The 24385-nt window shown below is 44.9% G+C and overlaps 1 protein-coding gene across 1 annotated transcript in view; it reads left to right on the top strand.

Moving 5' to 3' along the window:
• The window catches only part of LOC124803239, a 366808-nt gene that overhangs the window by 88927 nt on the left and 253496 nt on the right, over nucleotides 1–24385 (top strand). The window contains exon 2 of the mRNA XM_047264420.1: nucleotides 15724–15814. The gene's annotated coding sequence lies outside the window, so the exon portion shown is untranslated. The remainder of the gene's footprint in view (nucleotides 1–15723; nucleotides 15815–24385) is intronic.

Here is a 24385-nt window from a genome sequence, read left to right as displayed (position 1 = left end):
TCCTTGTGAACTCAGTCTGCAGCGAGTATTAATGGTAGGAAACAGGCCTCAAATACTGGAGGGTTTTTCTAAAAATCAGTGACGTCTGAAATGTGATCTTAAATGCCTCTTTCGTAACGAAGCTGGACTTTCGAGCTACTGCGTCTCCCAGTTAAGTGAAACCGTTTTTATGGTAGCAGTCTGGGAAAAATGCGAGGCCGGTCTATGGGTTAGGCAGAGAGGAAACACAAGACGGCACTTTGCGCCCGCGGCGTTTGACGTCCAGAAGGATATAAATCAGCGGTCGGGCTGCCGTGCGCCGCTAGGTGCTGTCGGCGTTACCTCGTTTCTCGGAAAAGGGGCGCGCGGACGGAGAAGTAAAGTTGGGCCCGCTCCCACCTCCCGCTGGGAGCGAGCCCTGCCGCGCGCGGCGACGTCAGAGGCACGCTCTCTGAGGAGCGGCCGCGTCCCCCCCAGGGTCACATCAATCGAGCCACGGCGGTCCGTCATGTGACGAACGCCTCGCGTGTCGCCGATCCGCTCCGCGCAATGCGACGCGTCTGCTGCTGCCTCCCCACGCGCCCAGAGGTAAGGACGGCGCGCTCCCAGCACATCTCTCGCATGACGCTTCCGCTGCCGCTTCGTATCGCTAGTCTTGGAGGGGAAAAGACAACGACGCTCGTTCCACTTGTGTTGTTGTAGTCTTCCGTTCTCGGAAGCTCGTTCCACTAGTGTTGTTGCATGCAGTCTTCGTTCTCAGAAGCTCGTTCCAGTTGGGTTGTTGTAGTCTTCATTTCTCAGAGTGATTTGGTGCAGCTCTCCACGCTAATCGATCTAGTACAGGTCTCACTATCAATGCGTAACTGCTGCAACCTACACAGTACGTGGGAAGACTTGCCAGGGTTAAAAGTGAAAATAGGTGTACATAACAGTCCATATAAACGTAACAGAAACAGAGCGTTTTTCTTTTACATTTTGGTATTTCGGTTGTTACGGGTTTATTTATCGATTGTCATTTTTTATTTATAAGCTACCTGTTGGTAGCCTTTGTTTCGTGATCTTTCTGACGTTTCGCCAGCGGAAGTGTTTAAACTCAAAAGAATCTTCCTGGAGACACTCTGTAGCATTTCTGGACGTGTGGGGTGTCGCACTGTCCTGCTGGAATTTCCCAAGTCCGTCAGAATGCACATGAATGGATGCAGGTGATCAGATAGGATGCTTATATCACTCCAACTGCACAGGCCCCACACCATTACAGAGCCTCCACCAACTTGAACAGTCCCTTGCTGACATGCAGTGTCCATGCATTCATGAGGTTGTCTCCATACTCATATACGTCCATCCGCTCGATACAATTTGAAACGAGACTCGTCTGACGAGGCAACAAGTTTCCAATCATCAATAGTCCAATGTCGGTGTTGACGGGCCCATGCGACGCGTAAAGCATTGTGTCGCGCAGTCATCAAGGGTGCACGAATGGGTCTTCGGCTTCGGAAGTCCATATCGATGATGTTTCGTTGAATGTTTCGCACGCTGACACTTGTTCTACATCTACATGGATACTCTGCAAATCACATTGAAGTGCCTGGCAGAGAGTTCGTCGAACCACCTTTACAATTCTCTATTATTCCAATCTCGTACAGCGCGCAATTGCATTTTGGTATTTCGGTTGTTATGGGTTTATTTATCGATTGTCATTTTTTATTTATAAGCTACCTGTCGGTAGCCTTTGTTTCGTGATCTTTCTGACGTTTCGCCAGCAGGAATGGCTCTACATCTACATCTACATCTACATGGATACTCTGCAAATCACATTTAAGTGCCTGAACCCCATCGAACCACCTTCACAATTCTCTATTATTCCAATCTCGCGCGCGGAAAGAATTAACACCTATATCTTTCCGTACGAGCTCTGATTTCCCTTATTTTATCTTGGTGATCGTTCCTCCCTATGTAAGTCGGTATCAACAAAACATTTTCGCATTCGGAGGAGAAAGTTGGTGGTTGGAATTTCGTGAGAAGATTCCGTCGCAACGAAAATCGCCTTTCTTTTGATAATGTCCATTCCAAATCCTGTATCATTTATGTGACACTCTCTCCCATATTTCGCGATAATACAAAACGTGCTGCCTTTCTTTGAACTTTTTCGATGTACTCCGTCAGTCCTATGTGGTAAGGATGCCACACCGCGCAGCACTATTCTAAAAGAGGACGGACAAGCGTAGTGTAGGCAGTCTCCTTAGTAGGTCTGCTACATTTTCTAAGTGTCCACAACATTTTTTGTGTGTTACTTCCAATGTAAGTTGTTCGTAATTGTAATACCTAGGTATTAGTTGAATTTACGGCTTTTAGATTAGACTGATTTATCGTGTAACCGAAGTTTGAGTTCCTTTTAGCACTCATGTCGATGATCTCACACATTTCGTAATTTAAGGTCAACTGCCACTTTTCCCACCATTCCGATATTTCTTCTAAATCGTTTTGCAGCTAGTTTTGATCTTCTGATGACTTTATTAGTCGATAAACGACAGCGTCATCTGCAAACAAGACGGCTGCTCAGATTATCGTTCATATTGGTAAGGAACAGCAAAGGGCTTATAACACTACCTTGGGAAACGCCAGAAATCACTTCTGTTTTACTCGATGACTTTCCGTCAGTTACTACGAACTGTGACCCCTCTGACAGGAAATCCCAAATCCAGTCACATAACTGAGACGATATTCGGTAAGCACGCAATTTCCCTACGAGCTGCTTGTGTGGTACAGTGCAAAAGCCTTCCGGAAATCCAGAAATACGGAATCGATCTGAAATCCCTTGTCAGCAGCACTTCATGTGAATAAACAGCTAGTTGTGTTTCACAAGAACGATGTTTTCTAAACCCATGTTGACTGTGTGTCAATAGACCGTTTTCTTCGAGGTAATTCATTATGTTCGGACACAATATATGTTCTAAAATCCTGCTGCATATCGACGTTAACGATATGGGCCTGTAATTTAGTGGATTACTCCTACTACCTTTCTTGAATATTGTGTGATCTGTGCAACTTCCCAGTCTTTGGGTACGGATCTTTCGTCGAGCGAACGGTTGTATATGATTGTTAAGTATGGAACTAATGCATCAGCATACTCCGAAAGGAACCTAACTGGTATACAGTCTGGACCAGAAGACTTGCATTGCTGAAGTGGAACTCGCGGCCGCAGACTATATGTACCTACCGCCCCAAACTCCCAGGGCTTTTTCATGGTCATTGCCGGTGCGGTTCTCCCCTTGCTAACTGCATTAGTCGTTCACTGCAGCAAGGGAATCCACGATCAGTTCATCCTGAGGCTTTCTTCTTTCTTATTCAACATATTGCCATGTTTGTGTATTTCTCCAGCTTCTCTGAAAAGCGGGTGTGATAACTCCTCTCTACGGCAAGAACTTCCGTGTCAGCGAATTGTACTATGCGATCGGTCTCAAACAGCGCATGCTCCGCTACGCCCGATTTCTCCACCTGCCCAAACCTACCAATGCCTCTTATGTTCGGTGATTCTGGTGTTAATTGACCGTACAGACCAGTGGTCGGTCTCACAGGTATGAAGGCAAGAACCGCATCGGAAATGCCCAGGGAAAAGCCCTTGGACGTTGGCGCGCCAGGTACATATAATCTGCGGCCGCGAGCTCGATTCCAGTCCACCACCAGAAATTGAGGGTTGAAACATGTACGTTTGAAGTGACGTAACTAACAGTAGTCCGAAAGCCGATTGTCAGTATGGGAATGGCATTTGAACGTGTATTTTAGAAATGTGAAAGTGTATTTTATCTCATCGCTTATACGCTTTGCCCTGTACTGAACTTTTCTGACTGCGAGAATGTAAACTGCCAATAGCTTTAAACCAAACCAAAACTGCACCAATTAACGTAACACAAAAACTGAATCTGATGCAACACTATTGATTTGAAATTGGCCCTGGTTATAAAACAAAATTTGCGCAATTTGAAAATAATGGCATCTGTGTTTAATGAATGCTATCTCTGAAATAATAAAATGTCTTACCTTTATCTGCGCAATGATAACGCTCTTCGCACTGCTCTCTCTTAGTACTTTAAATTGTGTAGTTAGCATACAGCTATTATGCAAGGCTGTTGCTTAGCATACATATTAACTAAATCGAATATGACTGAGACAATAACTTCTTGAGGAAAATAGTTAATCAGGATCGACATGGATCTGGGAACCGGTATTGGCTTGTGGTAAGAAACAATATGGCAGTAACGTTAAAACTTGTATTTTGACTCTTTGAAAATTAATAATGCTCACCATTAACACATAATAAACTGATTATACACTGGATGCGAGTGAAATACATTGTCTCAGTCATCACTTACGAATAAGTGCATTGCATTAGTAACAAACTACTTGCTTAACCTTGAAAATAAAAAATCACCACTGCACGTAACGAGTAAGTATATATCCAGCATACCTCAGATACAACACGTCTTTACACTCGAGTGTCCGCCATACATCGCCGTATCTAAAGTTACTCTAACTAACACGTCTTTAACCTTGAGAGTCCTCCATGCTTCTCTCCATCTAAAGTTACTCTAACTAGCACGTCTTTACACTTGAGTCATCCATACTTCTACCGATCTAAAGTTTATCTAACATATTACCCATACCACCTTCAACCAGCGATCGCTGTTGAGCAGCGACGCTACTACACAGTGGATACTACATTTGACCATCTATGGTTCAATATAAAATTTTCTTACAAAATTTTACCTTTTAGGGTGAAGCTTTGACAATGTCAGCCATTAGCGCGCAACGTCAGAAAAATCACGAAACAAACGTCAACAAGTGGCCAAAAGCCTTAACAATTTATTATTCATAGTTTACTGTCTCTATTTGAGTTTACATATTGTTATTTTGCCATTTGGAGATAGTGAGTCGAACTGTAGACGGTAGAAAATGGAGTGTCAAGAGGAGAAATCGGAACATACTCTTCTGTTTTGAGTTCGGTAAAGGGTTGACAGCAGTGAAGACAGCCAGAAACATTTGCCCTTGTATGGGGATAATGGCACTGGGCAGAGTATGCCAAGAAAATAGTGTCCTCGTTATAAGAAGGATCGTTTTGACGTTAGTAGCTCTCAATCTTCAGGAAGACCTTCGGGATTTGATGAAGATCGTTTAAACGCTTTCATACACCATTATCCACGTCAGTGTACTCGAGAAGTGGCAAATATTATGAACTGTGATCATTCTGCCACCGTGCGACATTTCCATGCAATGGGGAAGGTTAAAAAATCGAGTGTTTGGGTACCTCATGCTCTAGCCCAAAATCATGAAGGTCAGCGGGTGGCCTTATGTGCATCTTTGCTTGCTGGTCGTCAGCTGGCTCGTGAACAACACCGACCATTCCTATCCTTTATCGTTACCGATGACGAGAAATTCTGTCTTTATGCTAACATAAGGACAAGAAAAGAATAGTTGAGCCCAAGCAAAGCAGCACTTCCCCGTACATAGACCTGCGCGCCTCCATAGATTGGTTGGTTTGTGGGGGTGAAGGGGACCAGACTGCTACGGTCATCGGTCCCGCCTCCATAAGAGATAATGTTATGCTTCCGGTGCAACAGCGACGGTGTGGTCCACTACATATTGCTTCCCCGATGTCTAACCATCGCTGCTGACATTTATTATCAACCACTGAGACGTCTTGCAGACGCAATCCAAGAATAACTACCGAAAAGACTGCGTGAAGTGATACTATTCCACGATAACGGCCGCCCGCATTGTGCTAGACTGACAAAAAACACTATACAGGCGTCGGGGTCGGGAAGTCATTCCGCACCCAGCTTATTCACCTGATCTTGCGCCCTCAGATATTCACCTTTTCCGTTCTCTACCGAATAACGTTCAAGTACTTCCTTTCCAGATTAAAATGCACACCGAACGTAGCTCGACGAGTTCCACGTGGTTTCTGCAGTCGCGAAATAGAAAAGTGACCCCAGCGTTGGCAGGCTATTGCAAATAGTGAAGGAGAATATATCATGGATGACTAAAGTTTCTGTTACGTGTATCTTCTGCGTTTATTCAACTTATGGAAAGATGCTACGAATCTTATGCACCAACCTAATAAAACTTACCACAGAAGCACGACTAGGCGAAAAACCTAAGAACAGTGACGTACACAGCCACTACTCACGAAAGTACATTTAAAAATATCCGTTAAACCCTTATCCAAATACTGGATCCTCTGTGTCTTCAATACGATTCCCATTTCTTCTTTCTCTCACGTTATCAGACTAGTTCTGCCCCTCGCAGAGACGTCCAGTGTACTCTCTCCACCTGTCTTCTCCCTCCTTTGCATCTAATAGCAGAACTGCCATTGCGTTATTAATGGTGCCGCCTTTGCATTTAATTTCGCTGAAGGTTGCAGTGGCTTTTCTATATGTTGCATCAGTCCTTTCGAAGACCATTTCTGATTCGATTTCTTCACCTTTTTCCTGGTTCCCCACACCTCCTATTTATACTGCCTGACAAAAAACGTAAGCAACCATTAGTGGAGGAGGAAATGCAATGGAACCTTAGGTGTTGAGACAGTATGTGATATTGTTCCAGTGATCACGAAATTGAGTCAGTTTTACGAAGAACTTGGCAATATGAACGCATCCGTATGATGTGACGCCTCCTCTGGCACTGATTAGGTGAGGAAGACTGTCATGAAGCTCTGTATCCTCTCCTAAGACAAGATGTCGCACGAGTGTTGTAACTGGTCTTTGATATCTTCGATACTGGCACTGGGACAGAGTTTACATCCGAGATGGTTCCACACATGTTCTTTTGGGGACAGATCTGATAATCTTACTGGTCACGGAAGTGCCTCAACATCATGTAGACTTCATGGAAAAATGTGCCATGTGGGACAAGAATTGTCTTGCTGATAAATGAGACCACGATACTGTTGCACTAGTAAACATATGAGGATGTCCATGACATACTGTTGTGTCGTCAGAGTCTCTCAATCACTACCAGCTGTGACCTTAAGTCATATCCGATGGCTCCCCTCACCATGACAGCATCAGGAATACTGTTGTACCTCTCCAAAACATTGGAGTGGGACTTCTGCCCAGGTCACCCCATACTCACCAGCGATGGCAATCCGGATAGAGCGAAACTGCGATTCATTGTTGAACATTGTCTGATGTCATTCATCATCAGTCCATGCTTCCTGATCATGGCACCATTCCAAACACAGCCGTTTGTACTGTGGTGTTAGCAATAGTCCACTGTGGGACAGTAATTCCCTAGGCTGGCTGCTACTAATTTCCGACTAATGGTGCGGGATAGCAGAATGTTGCAGGGAGTCCTGTATTTGTTCCCAGATGGTATGTGCAGATGTGAAGGGGTTACGATGTGCCAGTGCACAATATGGTGATCATCACTTTTGGTCATTCATTTCAGTTCAGTGCCCAGTCAGCATGTCCAGAACGTAGCAATTCTGATGGCCTTATTATTTGCTTCAATGGAGCTCTGTGTGGTGCAAAGTTGTTACAGTAGAGGGCATATGAGTAAGTGGTCCAGATCTTATGTTGTTCCACAATTGCAGGCCACGTTTCCATCATCTGTAAGGATGCCACTTTTACATGCTGGTCTTACAATGTGGGATGTACAGCCTGAAACGAGTGAGTGATTTCCAACCAGAGAATGGCAGATCATTTCATGGGCTAGTTCTTCCTTTGCAGAGATACATAGCAAAAATGGTTCAAACGGCTCTGAGCACTATGGGACTTAACTTCTGAGGTCATCAGTCCCCTAGAAAGTAGAACTACTTAAACCTAACTAACCTAAGGACGTCACACACATCCATGAGCGAGGCAGGATTCGAACCTGCGACCGTAGCGGTCGCGCGGTCCCAGACTGTAGCGCCTAGAACCGCTCGGCCACCCCAGCCGGCGATATATAGCAGCAGCTCACTCTTCCATCTAGTGACGTGGTTAGACTCTGGTGTTCGTACCATTGGTTCAGTCCTGGTGATGAAACTGTGTCTAGATTTCAATCAACAGACTACAACTTGAAGATAATGCAGTGGATGACGGGAATTATTGATCTGTTTTGCCCTCTCCACCCTGGCAGCAAAAGCCCTTCTGACAGAGGGAAGACCTATTTCAACAATCGGGTGGACTGGGTCGACTGGAGTTGGCTTCATACGTCCCAACATAACCTGGGCAGTCTCAAGTTCGAGCAGAAGCACTCCACACACGTTAAGTGTACTCTGCAGATGACACACTTTGCAAGAGCAGAAGTTCTCAGTTCGTGAGAAATGGTTTCCCAGGTGGTGGCTGTGAACTTCTTCAAAATACTGTTCCTTTAACTGACCTTCAGCCTGGTGTTATGGCTGTGTCTCTTGAAGGATAGTCTACAGTCAAGAGTAAAACCCATATATACAGGCGTTGGTCAATGTTGAAGACGTTTATCTTGCCACGTGACATCTAATTCCCACTGTGTCATATCTGAAATGTGCACATGTGAGTCTCGTTGATATTTGGCCTTAGATGATTGACATCATAATAAAGGTAAAGCATATACATAGATGAAGTTAATTTTCTTTTACCTCTTCAAACGGATCTCTTTGCATAGGCAGTGCTGTATCATTAGCATAGACGTAATGCCTGGAGTGTCCTTTAATGGGCTGTCATTGGTATAAATATTAAAAGTATAAGACCGAACACATTGCCTTGTGATAGGCCGTTCTTTTGTATGTGTCATCTGCTCTTCTTAACCTGGAGAGAGACCTGGAATCTCCTACTCTGTAGGAGCGTGCATATGGGGGTGTTAGTTGGTAATCACTGGTGAGTTGGTAAACTTTCTGTGCCTGTTAGTGTCGTAGGCGGCTATTAAGTCGACAAAGGCATCTCCAGTTACCTAACTCTGTTCAAAAGCACCCTTAATGTGCCGAGTGAGGTTCCATATCTGACTGCAGCATGATTTTCCATCTTATTGAGGAATGAACTTCCGTTTGAATATCCAGTTAGTTGATTTACGAAAATACATTCGAATAGCTTGAGGTAGTGGTACAACGATATTGAAGGAGAGCTGTTACGGTCGTATGGCTCCTTACCGGATTTCAGCAGTGCAACCTCTCGAGCTTTCCTCCAGGACCTTAGCTAAGTAGTCATTGATCAACTTAATTAGCCACTGCAGTGTGGTCCACCCGAACGTCTTGATCTATTCCCACTGCAGTGTGGTTCACCCGAACGTCTTGATCTAGTCTATTCTGAGATCTTCGATTCCAGGAGCATTATCCAATTTCAATGTGGAAATAGCAGATTCCAGTTCATTTATGGACAAGGGCTCTCGGAGGAAATGGTTCTCGCACCCTGGGACTCGTTCCAGCTGTTCCCGTGTACCCCGACTTTTAGTCTTGCCATTCATGTGTAACTGAGCTGCAACCAGATATGTTATTATTGGGGTCAAGTTTCTAGAATTCGTTGGTTAGTTAGTAAGTTTATTGGTTTAGCAAGTTAGTTGGTTAGTTACTAAGCTACATATTCCATAGGTCATTTGAACGATTTTTTTATCGAAATGAAGTGGAACGGGTCAGTTTACAGGTATGCTCACATGGTTAGTGTTAACATTAATGAACATGTTACAATTAAAAACTAGTTTTTTAAATTTTGTTTCAGTTTTTAAATTGAAATTCGTTCTTGGAAAAGAAGCAGTTGTCCAGGAGGAATAATTTAGTTTAGGCTGAGTCACCATTGAGGAGACTGCACGCCCACCTGTTTACCTCCATTTCGAGGTTATCTTCCAGCGAGGTCCATTTAGATATACAGTTTGCTAAGATGGCTTGCAACAACTCCTCAGCAACCTAAATATTGTCCTCAGCGAATGGCCTGTATCAAAAATATCCTTATAGCGATGCATCAACTGTTAACAGGGCAGGACATTAATTTTATCATCGTTGTGTGAAATGTGAATGCATTTTCCAGAGTAACAAGGAAATACTGTATGTCTAGCTCTACAGAGCAGAAAGAGTTGTATAGATTTGTACTGTCTGAATCTCGAGCATTTAATGGGAAACACGTTGTTACGTGGCACATGTTGAGGTCTTTCCTGCATGAAATGTTATAGTTGTGCCTTAACGCGTTTGTTGTGTAAGTAATTTTCATCAGTACGTATCTAATGCAGTGCTGGAAACAGTCAGAACCGTTAAACATCTAGGAGTATGAGTCGGTAGCGAACTGAAAGTGGAACGACAGCGTAAACTGAGATTTATGCGAAGTATCCTGAGATAATGTAACCCAGCCACAAAGGAAGTAGTTCACAATACCATCGCACAAACGATTCTTGCCCATCATTCTATTATCGCTATCAGGCAGGACTAATGGACGCGACAGCGACGCGTTACGCCGTGGGTTTGTGTAGCAGGCGATATAGCGGCAGGGAGACGTAATCAACCCTCAGTGTCTGGCGCTACGACGTAGTAGTCAGCATCACGTAGTGGTCAACTGCTAAAATTTCCGATAGAGAGCGTTTCAACAAGCGTCCAGTACCGTTTTACTGTCTCCCACTGACACTTTGTGAAATCATCCTGACGGGAAAACCAGTGAGGGCGATATTCAAGCTCGTACAGAGGCTTATTGCCACTTACACTAATACTCAAAGTACTCTCTGCCTTGCAGAGAAAGGTGGCTTAAGAGGCGCCTAGACGGTCAATATTATTGCACAACATTTCAGGATGCGCAATAATACTGAACGTGTAGATGTTAGACTGAAACTTGGCGCAGTAATATTGAGCACATCACACACTTTTGAAATACACTGCGCTGCTTGGAAATATCGTGCGTCTGTGGAAAGCTTTGACAATACCCTTACCAGACTCTCACGCGCTACAGTCTTTGTGTTCGTTGTTCGTTTTTCTTGTGTTGAAAATGAGTTCAAAACAAGACGAAAGAGCGTTGTTATTAGAGTGCATCGAACTTATAAATCAATGCCGACACTGTGGGGTGTTACGGCAGACGAGCATAAAACAGCAATTTTAAGAATGAATCGTACAATTTTTTGCTCGGAAAATAGTACCCTACAACCATGAAGATTTTTTAAGAAAATTTTATTAATGCAAAGTTATGAATAAAAGTATTTCTAGGTATTTGTGTGTGTGTATCCATTATTACCCGAATATAATTCTTTAGTGCACGTATAACTGCATAACACTTTCCATAATTGAGAGATTATCTCACTAAAGGGGCTAAGCGCATAAATTGTGTTTTCTACTTCATTAGGTGGTATGTGAACAGGGCTTTTATGTACTCCAAGGACTCTCAATGGTGGCTGGTGTAGATGCCACAAAGCGTAGTTAATGACATGAGAGGTAACTCCTATGACTTGCTCATGCTAAATTGCGTAAGTGCAGAACGTGTTACACGAATTGGCTATACTGGACACAGAGATTATACACTTCCGCTTGCTACAACTGTTTTGCAGCCTCTCTCTTGCGTATCTTCATTGGCGTTGGTGCTTGCAAGTCAATGAACACAAATGTTTAGTTTCTGGCAACAGCTTTTCAGCTTATAAATGTGACTTTGCAGTAATTGGGAAAAAAGAACAAATGCGAGGAAGCATTTTGTTCCTAATGATGTAACGAACATCGCAGCAACAGCTTGCAATAAGCAACCACTAAATTGTTCAAATGAAAGGTAATTATTTTATGGACTTTCAGCAAGAAAGTGAGATGATCATTAACTCAACTACAGTTCTGCTTCAAGGATTAAAATCAGCACGTCTGGGGTACTTCAGAAAAAGTGGCACTAGTCTTAAATAGAGGGATAAGAAAGTGTTGAAGAAATGGTGGCGAAGTGAAGATTTCAATACAATCACATTCAGTAAGGCCCTGTCGCAGAAGGACTGTCTCCAGAGAAGAAAAGAGACCATAAAAGCACGAGGGAATATCTACCTGAGTTGCACAAATAGTTTTACAGAGAACTGTGCCAAAGGTGAACAGTAAAATGATTGCTAGAGATGGAAATATTTCAAAACTTCTTTCGTGGACATAGCCCATTTAGTATTTGAATGGTATTATTTAGAAAAGTCAGTGTTTATTTTCTATCTTTGGACCATGCCAGGCGATAACTTGCTTTCCTAAAGTCAGTGAGCGAGTGTTAATGTGTTTAGTTACTGCATCCTTACGTTCACGTTATTTGCACAAAGTTTACTCTGGGTAACCTAGAAAGTACATTTTGTCACATAGCCCCTTTAGCACAATGACCCTTCAGTTTCATCTTAAATACAGTTAAGTGAAACAGCACTTATAAATTTCTTCGATAGAAATGTCAGTAGTAAGGTATCGTTTTGTAACAGAGAAGTGCTGACTTGGTGAAATTGCGTCTCTCGTTGCAGTATTCTGTTTTTTGATCATGGGGAAAATGGGAGTCCCCCAGAAATTTTTACAGGGGGAAGGGGAGGGGGTCAAGACTCTAAAATTGCCAATTTTTGTATAAATGAGTTGGTTAATTTCGATACGTGTCATACCATAAGAACTATATTTTGTAAGTGACACCAAAAGCACAATATATGTCCCAGAGAATTGATGGCTATGGCTACATTACTTTGATACTTAAAACCAACAAACAAAGTTATGCAGCGACTGCTAAAATCATAGTATTGTCTCATTGTGGTCAGTCACATAGTGTTGCATTTGGCTAAACTAGAGGTTTAGTGGAATCACGGGAAATTTTGTAACGAATAAAAACTCTGTAGGAAAGGCAAACCTACGTTTCTAGCATTTGTAGACTTAGAGAAAGCTTTTGACAATGTTGACTGGAATACTCTCTTTCAAATTCTGAAGGTGGCAGGGGTAAAATACAGGAAGCGAAAGGCTATTTACAATTTGTACAGAAACCAGATGGCGGTTATGAGTGTCGAGGGGCATGAAAGGGAAGCTGTGGTTGGGAAGGGAGTGAGACAGGGTTGTAGCCTCTCCCCGATGTTATTCAATCTGTATATTGAGCAATCAGTAAAGGAAGCAAAAGAAAAATTGGGAGTAGGTATCAAAATCCATGGAGAAGAAATAAAAACTTTGAGGTTCGTCGATGACATTGTAATTCTGTCAGAGACAGCAAAGGACTTAGAAGAGCAGTTGAACGGAATGGATAGTGTCTTGAAAGGAGGATATAAGATGAACATCAACAAAAGCAAAACGAGGATAATGGAATGTAGTCGAACTAAGTCGGGTGATGCTGAGGGAATTAGATTAGGAAATGAGACACTTAAAGTAGTAAATGAGTTTTGCTATTTGGGGAGCAAAATAACTGATGATGGTCGAAGTAGAGAGGATATAAAATGTAGACTGGCAATGGCAAGGAAAGCGTTTGTGAAGAAGAGAAATTTGTTAACATCGAGTATAGATTTAAGTGTCAGGAAGTCGTTTCTGAAAGTATTTGTATGGAGTGTAGCCATGTATGGAAGTGAAACATGGACGATAAATAGTTTGGACAAGAAGAGAATAGAAGCTTTCGAAATGTGGTGCTACAGAAGAATGCTGAAGATTAGATGGGTAGATCACATAACTAATGATGAAGTATTGAATAGAATTGGGGAGAAGAGTATGTGGCACAACTTGACAAAAAGAAGGGACCGGTTAGTAGGACATGTTCTGAGGCATCAAGGGATCACAAATTTAGCATTGGAGGGCAGCGTGGAGGGTAAAAATCGTAGAGGGAGACCAAGAGATGAATACACTAAGCAGATTCAGAAGAATGTAGGCTGCAGTAGGTACTGGGAGATGAAGAAGCTTGCACAGGATAGAGTAGCATGGAGAGCTGCATCAAACCAGTCTCAGGACTGAAGACCACAACAACAAAAACTCTGCACCCCAGATACCAGGGGCGGGAGGAGAAGGGTGGGAGGCAAGTGCCTATGTATTGGCATGCCAAAGTGTGGGGACAACCATCTCCAGTAGTATATGTTGGATTATCAAAAAGTGAGAAGTTATGATAATCTTTTTTCCGTTCAAACTCAATTATTTCAGGAAGTTTTCGCGAGTGATCTTAGTCGCCCTTCGAACCAGTTTTTCATGCACTTTTTTCTATTAACTAGAAAGAATAGCAGAGAAGCGCAATATAATTGAGCGCCTAGGGGACGCTGTAAAGGACGGATTCGAATATACATGTAGATCAGAGAAGAACGAGAGTGACACCCGTGCCAGCAAGAAACTCACATCTGTACAGCAGGGCCTGCTCTCGCGTAACGTCACCTTAACGAGCTGGAAGGCTACAGAAGCCAAGCAGCTACTTGACGTGCGCTCCACTGCATCACGTACGCCACAGCGGCCAGCTGACTAGCTGTGAGGAGTGCGTACACTCCGCAATACAAGTAAAGCGTCACTTTTGTGAAACGCCATAATTGCCTCTCATTGCGAAACAGAAGTTTAAATTTTGGCTCAAAGGTGTCTACAACCTTCCACTGCAAAAGCATGGTGCCCTGGGACGTCACATCCACACTAAGCGACGCTACAGACTGCAAGCTGTCGCACCTGCAAAAAGCAGGCCAGAGCTCAGAACTTCATTTGAGCTATAAAGTGGGTTAATCGTGTCACATTGGCACCAAATTTCACCACAATTCTGCCCAGCGGAACTGAGGACGTGACATATAATGGGAAGGGCGTGACCCATCTTCTTGCCCATATTTGTACCCCTGCTTTTGACACTTCAGAGATAGAGGTCAGAACGGCGACACCCACTGTTGAAATCACTGGGGTTTCTTATGGGTGGCCGAAGAACACGTTTAAAGACACCGCCACTCAGAATAGACTCGAAAAGGTCTTAGAAGGTAGCATAAAGGGTGTCAATGAAACTACTCCTTCCTTAGGAGCGTTCATTTTCACTCATATCGCGCGCTCGACAGTTTGCGCTCCAGTCTACAACAGGATGACGTTCTTGACAAATTTTGCTGTCGCCCCCCCCCTCCCCCTGCTGTACCCCCCCCCCCCCCCCCCCCCCCCGCGGACAATTAAACGCGGCTGCACCCAGACTAAACGTGATCTTACCACTTTGGAGTGCTGACTGCAAGTTTTACTTTTTTATACGAGGGATCCGTCAAAACGATTCCACGAAATCTGAAAGCGATCCGAAGAAGAAATATGTGCTTAAGCTTTATCATCCCTCCGTTTCCGCCCCTTTCTGTGCACGGAGAGATGTGACATTCACACACATGTGGGTGAAATAGCAAATGGTCCCTCTTAAGACCCCTGAGTTCAGCAACACCCTTCGTGACACTCAAGCACCTTTATTGGGCACTTCAAAAATGTCTTTGTATAGAGGTACTCATTCACCGGTCCGTAACCGCATGCTTGACAGGCAACCCACTCCACAGTAGCTGACTGCATGCAAAATCAGAGCGGTGTTGAAAAGGTTGTCTACCTGGCCGGCAAGCAGAGATCGGTAGACGATGCCTTTGTACAGAGACATTTTTATAGTGCTCAACAAAGGTGCACAGGTCCACCGATGGCGATGCCGAACTGCGGGTACCCTTTGCCATTCTATTCACGTACGCACACACGCCACAACTTTAAAACTGTTATCACACCTCACCAAAATATTTCGAAGATTTATGTAAGCTAATAAAAGGGATCAATGAGAGGTTAACTGCGAAACAAAATAGGTCAAATGGGACACGAGAAGAACTAGCCATTTCTTTCGTGTACGCTGCACCCTTTGTGGTTTCCTTCTTCTTAACATACTAATAAACAAAATTTTTCCATTTCAGTTTCGCTGCATCGCCCAGCAGCTGTCCCTTCCGACTGATCAACACAACATCGTCGGCACCTCACTAGAAATTATACTTCCTCAACTTCTTGGTAAGTTTTTTGTTTGCATGTTTCCACTGCATGCATCGCTAATTCGTCGTGGCAGAAATTTGTCTCTCGATACAGCTGCACAAAACAATCGTAGGGTAACTTATTGGTAACCTCGTAATTGTCTCCCATTGCGACACTAAAGTTTGAAATTTTGCTCAAAAGTGCATTTAACCTTCCCCTGTGATGTTGCAAAAGCGGTGGCGCCCTGCGATCTCAGCCTCGGGCTCGGCGACATTACAAGCAGCAAGGTGTCGAGAACTGTCGGAACATGCGGAAGTCCACAGCTCAGAATGTTACAATATGAGATCAAAAGTATCCGGGCACCTCGCTGAAAATGAAAAGTTCGTGGCGCCCTCCACCGGTAATACTAAAATTCAGTATGGTGTTGGCCCACCCTTAGCATTGATAACAGGTTTCACTCTCGCAGGCATACGTTCAATCAGGTGCTGGAAAGTTTCTTGGCGAATGGTAGCCCATTACTTCACGGAATGCTGCACTGAGGAGAGGCATCGATGTCGATCGGTGAGGCCAGGCACGAAGTAGGCGTTCCAAAATATCCCAAAGGTGTTCTACATGATTCAGGTCAGGACTTTGTGCAGGCCGGTGTATTACAAGGATGTTATTGTCATGTAACGACTGCGCCACAGGCCGTGCTTTACGAACAGGTGCTCGATCGTGTTGAAAGATGCAATTGCCATCCCCAAATTGCTCTTCAACAGTGGGAAGCAAGAAGGTGCTTAAAACATTAATGTAGGCCTGTGCTGTGATAGTGCCACGCAAAACAACAAGTGTTGCAAACGCGCTCCACGGAAAACACGACCACACCATAACACCACCACCTCCGAATTTTCCTGTTGGCACTACACACGCTGGCAGATGCCATTCACCGGGCATTCGCCATACCCACACCCTGCCATCGGATCGCCACATTGTGTACCGTGATTCGTCACTCCACACAACGTTTTTCCACTGTTCAGTCGTCCAATGTTTACTCTCCTTACATCAAGCGAGGCATCGTTTGGCATTTACCGGCGTGACATGGGGCCAACAAGCAGCCGCTCGACCATGAAATCCAAGTTTTCTCACCTCCCGCCTAACTTTCATAGTACTTGCAGTGGATTCTGATGCAGTTTGGAATTCCTGTGTGATGGTCTGGATAGATGTCTGCCTATTACACATTACGACCCTCTTCAACAGTCGGTGGCCTCTGTCAGTCAGCAGACGAGGTCGGCCTGTACGCTTTTGTGCTGTACGTGTCCCTTCACGTTAGCACATCACTATCACATCGGAAACAGTGGACCTAAGGATGTTTAGGAGTGTGGAAATCTCGCCTACAGACGTATAACACAAGTGACAACTAATCATCCGACCATGTTCCAAGTCCGTGAGTTCCGCGGAGCGGCACATTCTGCTCTCTCACGATGTCTAATGACTACTGAGGTCGCTGATATGGAGTACCTGGCAGTAAGTGGCAGCACAATGCACCTCATATGAAAAACGTATGCTTTTGGGGGTGCCCGGATACTTTTGATCACGTAGTGTATGTGAATAGTGGCGTGATTACATTGACATTTCCATGAATAAAACGGCAAAGGTTCCCTGTAAGATCTCACATTGGCACCAAATTTCATCACAACTCTGTCCAACGCCACCGTGGAGGTGTCACATTATGGGAAGGTCGTCACACCCCTTCTTACCCACGTTTCACTCCTTGTTTCGACGCCTCTGCAATAGAGGTCAGAACCGCGTCTCCGAGCGTTGAAATCACGCGAATTTCTTATGAGCTGTCGAGGAAAAGATTGCAGACAAACCGCCGCTCAGTATCGACACGGAAATGCCTCAGGGGGCGGCAGAGAGGGCATCAATGAAACAACTCCTGCCCTAGGAACGTTGATTTCCACAAATTTCGCGGCCGAAAACGCCACTTGGCAGAATAATGAGCAGCAGAACAATGTTCTTGGCAACCTTTGATGCTGCTGACAACCCTCGAACGATTCAAACCTTCTCTAGGAACACTGTGGCCCTGCACCCCACTGAATATGATCGCATCCCTCTGGAGTGCACCGCGCAGCGATGTTTGATCTGGTGTATAGTGTGGAACCAGTAGGAACTGTTAAAAACCATTTGACGAAATTTGAATGGGATCCGAAGAGCAAGGGATGTTCATGCTTTCTAGCCCCTACTGTTTCGCGCCCTGCTGTGGCATGATTACAGGGGAATGCTACATTGACATACGCATTAATAAAACGGCAAAGGCCCCTCTAAGACCTCCCAGTTTGGTAACACAATCGGTGCCACCCGCGCACCTTTGTTGAGCGCTTTAAAATCGTACCAGTACAGAGAAAGCCGGCGTGGCCGGCATCCCAATCGACACCCCTCAGATATCGCATGCAGCTAGCAGGCACTAGCTAGCGATGTAGTAACACTCAGCTCAAGGGGTGTCGAAACGATTGTCTGTCACACCGGCGCCTAGGCATAAATATAAATGCCTAGCTGCCTCTTTGCAGGTAAACTTCTGAAGCGCTCAGCAAAGGTGAGCGGGTGGCAGCGGGGGTGTTGCCCAACTAGAGGGTCTTAGAGGCCCCCTTTGCCGTTTCATTCACACATGTACGAATGTTGCAACCCCCTCCCCCCTGCTCACGCCACAGGAGGGCTGAAGAAGGCTAACCACCATTTGCTGTTTCGGATCACATTCAGATTTCGTCAAATGGTTTTGAACAGTCCCTAGTGGTTCCACACTGTTACCAGATCAAACATCGCTGTCGCGGTGCATTCCAAAGGGTTGCGGTCACATCCTGTAGGGTTGCAGTATCACGATGTCCTTAGAGAAGGATCAGCACTGTCAAAGGTTGTCAAGAACGTCGTCCTGTTGTTCGTGTGCTCATCGCACTGCGAACTGTCGTTTTCGACTGCTAAATGATTGCGAATTACCACGCCAAGGGAAACAGTGGTTTCACTGACCCTCTGAGACCTCTTCGTGTCGATACTGAGCGGAGAGTCTGGAATGCTTTACTCGGCCACCCATACGAAAAACCACGTGATTTCAAAGCTGGGCGTCGCCGTCCCGGACTCCATCGCAGAGGCGTCGAAAGAAGGGGTGAAACGTGGGTAAAAGGGGATGTGACGAGCCACCCGTTGTGTGACACGTCTACGGTAGCATTGAGCAGAATTGTGATGAAATTTGGTGCCAACGTGACACCATCAACCCACCCTACAGCTCACATGAAATTCTGAGCTGTGGCATTTTTTCCGCACGTGTCGACACCTTGCTGTGTGAAATGTCGCTGAGTCCGAGAGCGTGACATCGCAGGGCGCCACCTTTTTTTTTTTTGCGACGTTACAGGGGATGATTGTAAGCACCTTTGAGCTAAATTTCAAACTTCTGTGTCGCACTGGGCGGCATTTACTGGGTTTCGAAGAAGTACCCCTTTAGTTGTGTTACGCAGGGTAGTAATTAGTTTACTTCTGTTGCGATTTTAAGAATATGTGCCAGACCTGAATAACGCTAAATGTCACTACATCTGTAAGTTTTATCAAAATGTGACGACAGTAAAACTTCAAGATGACAATTTCCAGTGAATTGAAATAACAATCAGATCCGCAGGACGAATGACTTACAATGTATTGAGGAAAGCCTGCTGATAATAATAGTTCTTACTAACTTAAACCGCACTGAGGGACTTCTTAATAACATAAAGTTAAACTGAAACTTAACCATTCACTTTTTCTAACTTCCTGGTAGGTTTCTAAGGCTTCCCTCAGAAGGTAAGGGAAGAAAGATCTTTCTATAGCTCGTGACCACCCTACTAGCAGTCACCATAAGAAAATACGCCAAAGATATCGCGGGCACCTTCTTGAAAACTTCCAGAAACCGAGTTTCACAACAGTAGTTATGAATATTGTTGAGCTTCCTACGTGGTGCACTCGCAGAATATGTGTAGATGGAATTAGGCCGATAGAATTCTGGGCTGGTGCTTACAAGCCCTCATTATTTACGCTCTCCATCCGTGAACTGAAAGGGAGAAACAAAAATATGTAGCACAATAAAAATTTCCCTCTGTCACACACTTCATAATAAAGTGTAGATGTTGTAGATGCAGTCATCTTACTCACTACATCATCATGTTCAACACTACTCATTGTTTCTTAGTTCCTCTCTACATTCTCATACACATTCACACTGAAGAGCCAAAAATTCTGGTACACCTGCCTAATATCGTGTAGGGACCCCGCGAGCACGCAGAAGTACCGCAACACGACGTGGCATGGACTCAACTAATGTTTGAAGTATTTCTAGAGGGAACTGAAACCATGAATGCTGCATGGTTGTCCAGAAATCCGTAAGAGTACGAGAGGGTGGAGATCTCTTCTGAACAGCACGTTGCAAGGCGTCCCAGATATGCTCAATAATGTTCATGCCTTGGGAGTTTGGTAGCCAGCGGAAGTGTTTAAACTCAGAAGAGTCTTCCTGGAGACACTCTGTAGCATTTATGGACTTGTAGGGTGTCGCACTGTCCTGCTGGAATTTCCCAAGTCCGTCAGAATGCACATGAATGGATGCAGGTGATCAGACAGGATGCTTATATCACTCCAACTGCACAGGCCCCACACCATTACAGAGCCTCCACCAACTTCAACAGTCCCTTGCTGACATGCAGTGTCCATGCATTCATGAGGTTGTCTCCATACTCATACACGTCCATCCGCTCGATACAATTTGAAACGAGACTCGTCTGACGAGGCAACGAGTCTCCGATCATCAATGTCGGTGTTGACGGGCCCATGCGACGTGTAAAGCATTGTGTCGCGCAGTCATCAAGGGTGCACGAATGGGTCTTCGGCTCCGGAAGTCCATATCGATGATGTTTCGTTGAATGTTTCGCACGCTGACACTTGTTCTACATCTACATGGATACTCTGCAAATCACATTTAAGTGCCTGGCAGAGGGTTCATCGAACCACCTTCACAATTCTCTATTATTCCAATCTCGTATAGCGAGCGGAAAGAATGAACACCTATATCTTTCCATACGAGCTCTGATTTCCCTTATTTTATCGTGGTGATCGTTCCGCCCTATGTAGGTCCGTGTCGTCAAAATATTTTAGCATTCGAAGGAGAAAGTTGGTGATTGGAATTTCGTGAGATGATTCCGTCGCAACGGAAAACGCGTTTCTTTTAATGATTTCCAGCCCAAATCCTGTATCATTTCTGTGACACTCTCTCCCATATTTCGCGATAATACAGAACGTGCTGCCTTTCTGTGAACTTTTTCGATGTACTCCGTCAGTCCTATCTGGTAAGGATCCCACGCCGCGCAGGAGTATTCTAAAAGAGGACGGACAAGCGTAGTGTATGCAGTCTCCTTAGTAGGTCTGTTACATTTTCTAAGTGTCCTGCCAATAAAACGCAGCCTTTGGTTAGCCTTCCCCACATTTGATGTCCCAACACTGAAATTTGCGGAAAGGTTGCAATTCTGTCACGTTGAACAATTCTCTTCAGTCATCGTTGGTCCGTACTTGCAGGATCTTTTTCCGGCCCCAGCGATGTCAGAGATTTGATGTTTTACCGGATTCCTGATATTCGCGGTACATCCGTGAAATGGTCGTATGGGAAAATTCCCACTTCATCGTTATCTCGGAGATGATGTATCCCATCGCTCGTGCGCCGACTATAACACCATGTTCAAACAAACTGAAATCTTGATAACCTGCCATTGTAGCACCAGTAGTCGATCTAACAACTGCACCAGACACTTGTCTTATTTAGGCGTTGCCGACCGCACCGCCATATTCTGGCTGTGCCGGCGGGGTGGCCGAGCGGCTCTAGGCGCTACAGTCTGGAACTGCGCGACCGCTACAGTCACAGGTTCGAATCCTGCCTCGAGGATGGATGTGTGTGCTGTCCTTCGGTTAGTTAGGTTTAAGTAGTTCTAAGTTCTAGGGGACTGATGACCTCAGAAGTTAAGTCCCATAGTGCTCAGAGCCATATTCTGCCTGTTTACACATCTCTGTATTTGAATACGAATGCCTATACCAGTTTCTTTGGCGCTTCAGTGTAAGATTTACAATGCGCACCTTGTACTGACACACAATGCGCATCACTTCCGCTCCCCTGCCGAAGAAGACTTCGGTACCTATTTTAATTTGTATGTCAAAGTGTGCGTGCAAGAATCTTGTATATACGTTCTGAACAAGGTACTGTAATGAATGCTTATGAAGCGAGAGGGTGAAATCCAGTACCGGCACACAGCCTTCTCGTTTCGAGTTAACACCAAGAAGGCTTAACCAGCCCATCCGATAGATGAGATATCAGCAACAGTGTCACGTGTCATTATGCCGCGAGACATTGGGAATGGCATAGAACTTTAGCCAAGACATTGACGAAAAGTATGGTGATCAGAAACTGCAGATTTCATGGGCCAAATACTGGCAGTTACAATTAATTCCACCACAGGTCTCTGTTCGCATCCTCGACTACAGTGGCGGCTTCATTTTAATGTATTCGAGAAGAATTGGTTGTATTGCAGGTGGAGAAAAGCGCGAGTATTTCTGAATCTGTTGGTAAATCTTACTTAAGCACAGAGACGTTTTCTACACCGACAGAAGATCAACGTGACCCACCAGCGTCCTTGAGGTTGAAGTTTCTGGCTTGAAGCTTTTGGGCCATTTGATTTATCTAGAGCACTGGAGACATTTCCTCTAATTCTAGAACTGTATCTATAGTTTACGGAGCTTTCATTCATTTCCATTGACAAAGGGAATGTGAAATGGAAATATTACGGAAGCACAGGAAACAACCTCCCCTCTGGACTCGAGAAGTTGCTTAATGAGTCATAGAGTCATGCAGAACTGGAAACTGATGGGATAGCCTGATGAATCACAGCAACGTTTGGTTCGTTCTTAATGTCACATTCCGAAGCGTCAGCTCCGCATGACTTGCCCCACTTGCGTAGAAACTTCCCTTGTGTCATCACTTATCAGGTCAACGGTCGTTTGCAGGAACGAAAGCCTTACTGGAGGCCTTATATATCCTTTAGCGTGATTCATGTGTCCTCAGAACGATGTGATGTTTCAACAGAGTTCCCTAAAGACCCTGGAGTTTGTAGACTTGATTTAACGAACACCCTGAAGAATACCAACAATGATACCGCGAGCACACAGTTAAGATTACATCCGCTAACGTCAGAGAAATGTCCGCTACCACTTTTTACGCATACGTTCTGCGTCGGTTCCCTGTCGATTCTGCTGGAGTTCCCAGTTTCTGCGCCGAAAGAAGGAAGAGGGGAGTGGGTAATCCTATTTAATGCCCATCTGATTTTCTCACACATCTTGTCTTTCTAAACACTCATCTCATCTCGCTCATATTTAGTGAACCGAGTTTTGTTTCCAGCTGTCAGCACAGCACAATTCTACCTGCTATCGTACCGGCAGTCTTTGCAATGCGCCGTCGACACTGAAATGCCAAAGAAACTGGTATAGACATGCGTATTCAAATATAGTTATATGTAAACAGGCAGAATAAGGCACCAAGGTGGGGAACACCTATATAGACAACAAGTGCCTGGCGCAGTTGTTGGATCGGTTACTGCTGCTACGATGGAAGAGTATCAAGATTTAAGTGTGTTTGAGCGTGGCTTTATAGTCGGCGCAAGAGCGATAGGACACATCATCTCCGAGGGAGAAACGAAGTGGGTATTTTCCCGTACGACCGTTTGACGACTGTACCGTGAATATCAGGAATCAGGCATAAATCAAATCTCCGACATAGCTGCGGCCGAAAAAAGATCCTACAATAACGGTACCAACGATGACTGGAAGAGAATCGTTCAACATGACACAAATGCAACCCTTCCGCAAATTGCTACAGATTTCAATTCTGGGTCAACAACTGTCAAGTGTGCGAACTACTCAGCGAAACATCATCGATATGGACTTTCGGAGCCAAGGCCCATTCGTGTACCCTTCATGACTGCACGACACAAAGCTTTGCGCCTCACCTGGGCCCGTCAACATCGACACTGGACTATTGAGTCTCGTTTCAAACTGTATCGAGCGGATGGACGTGTACGGGTATGGAATCCATGGACCCTGCATATCAGCAGGACACTGTTCAAACTAGTGGAGGCTCTGTAATGGTGTGGGCTGTGTGCAGTTGGAGTGATAGGGGACCCCTGGTACGTCTAGATACGACTCCGACTGGTGACACGTACGTAAGCATCCTGTCTGATCACATGCATCCATTCATGTCGATTGTGAATTATGACGGATTTGGACATTTCCAGCAGGACAATGCGACACGTAAAGGGTTAGATGACCTCCTTGTTGCTATTCGAGAGGAGGAGGCGGCCGTGTGCCGGCAGTGGGTTTCGCCCTCTCACTTCCCTCATCACCACCATACAACACAGACATACACTATGTGATCGACAGTATCCGGACATCCCCTATATAAGGTGCATTGTGCTGCCACCTACACCCAGGTACTCAATATCAGTGACCTCAGTAGTCATTACAAATCGTGAGAGAGCAGAATAAGCGCTCTGCGGAACTCACGGACTTCGAACGTGGTTACGT

This window comes from Schistocerca piceifrons, chromosome 6 (assembly GCF_021461385.2).
Source record: "Schistocerca piceifrons isolate TAMUIC-IGC-003096 chromosome 6, iqSchPice1.1, whole genome shotgun sequence".
In the NCBI taxonomy this organism is placed as follows: domain Eukaryota; kingdom Metazoa; phylum Arthropoda; class Insecta; order Orthoptera; family Acrididae; genus Schistocerca; species Schistocerca piceifrons.
Note: the sequence above shows the minus strand (reverse complement) of the source record. Positions and strands in the feature narration are given on the sequence as shown.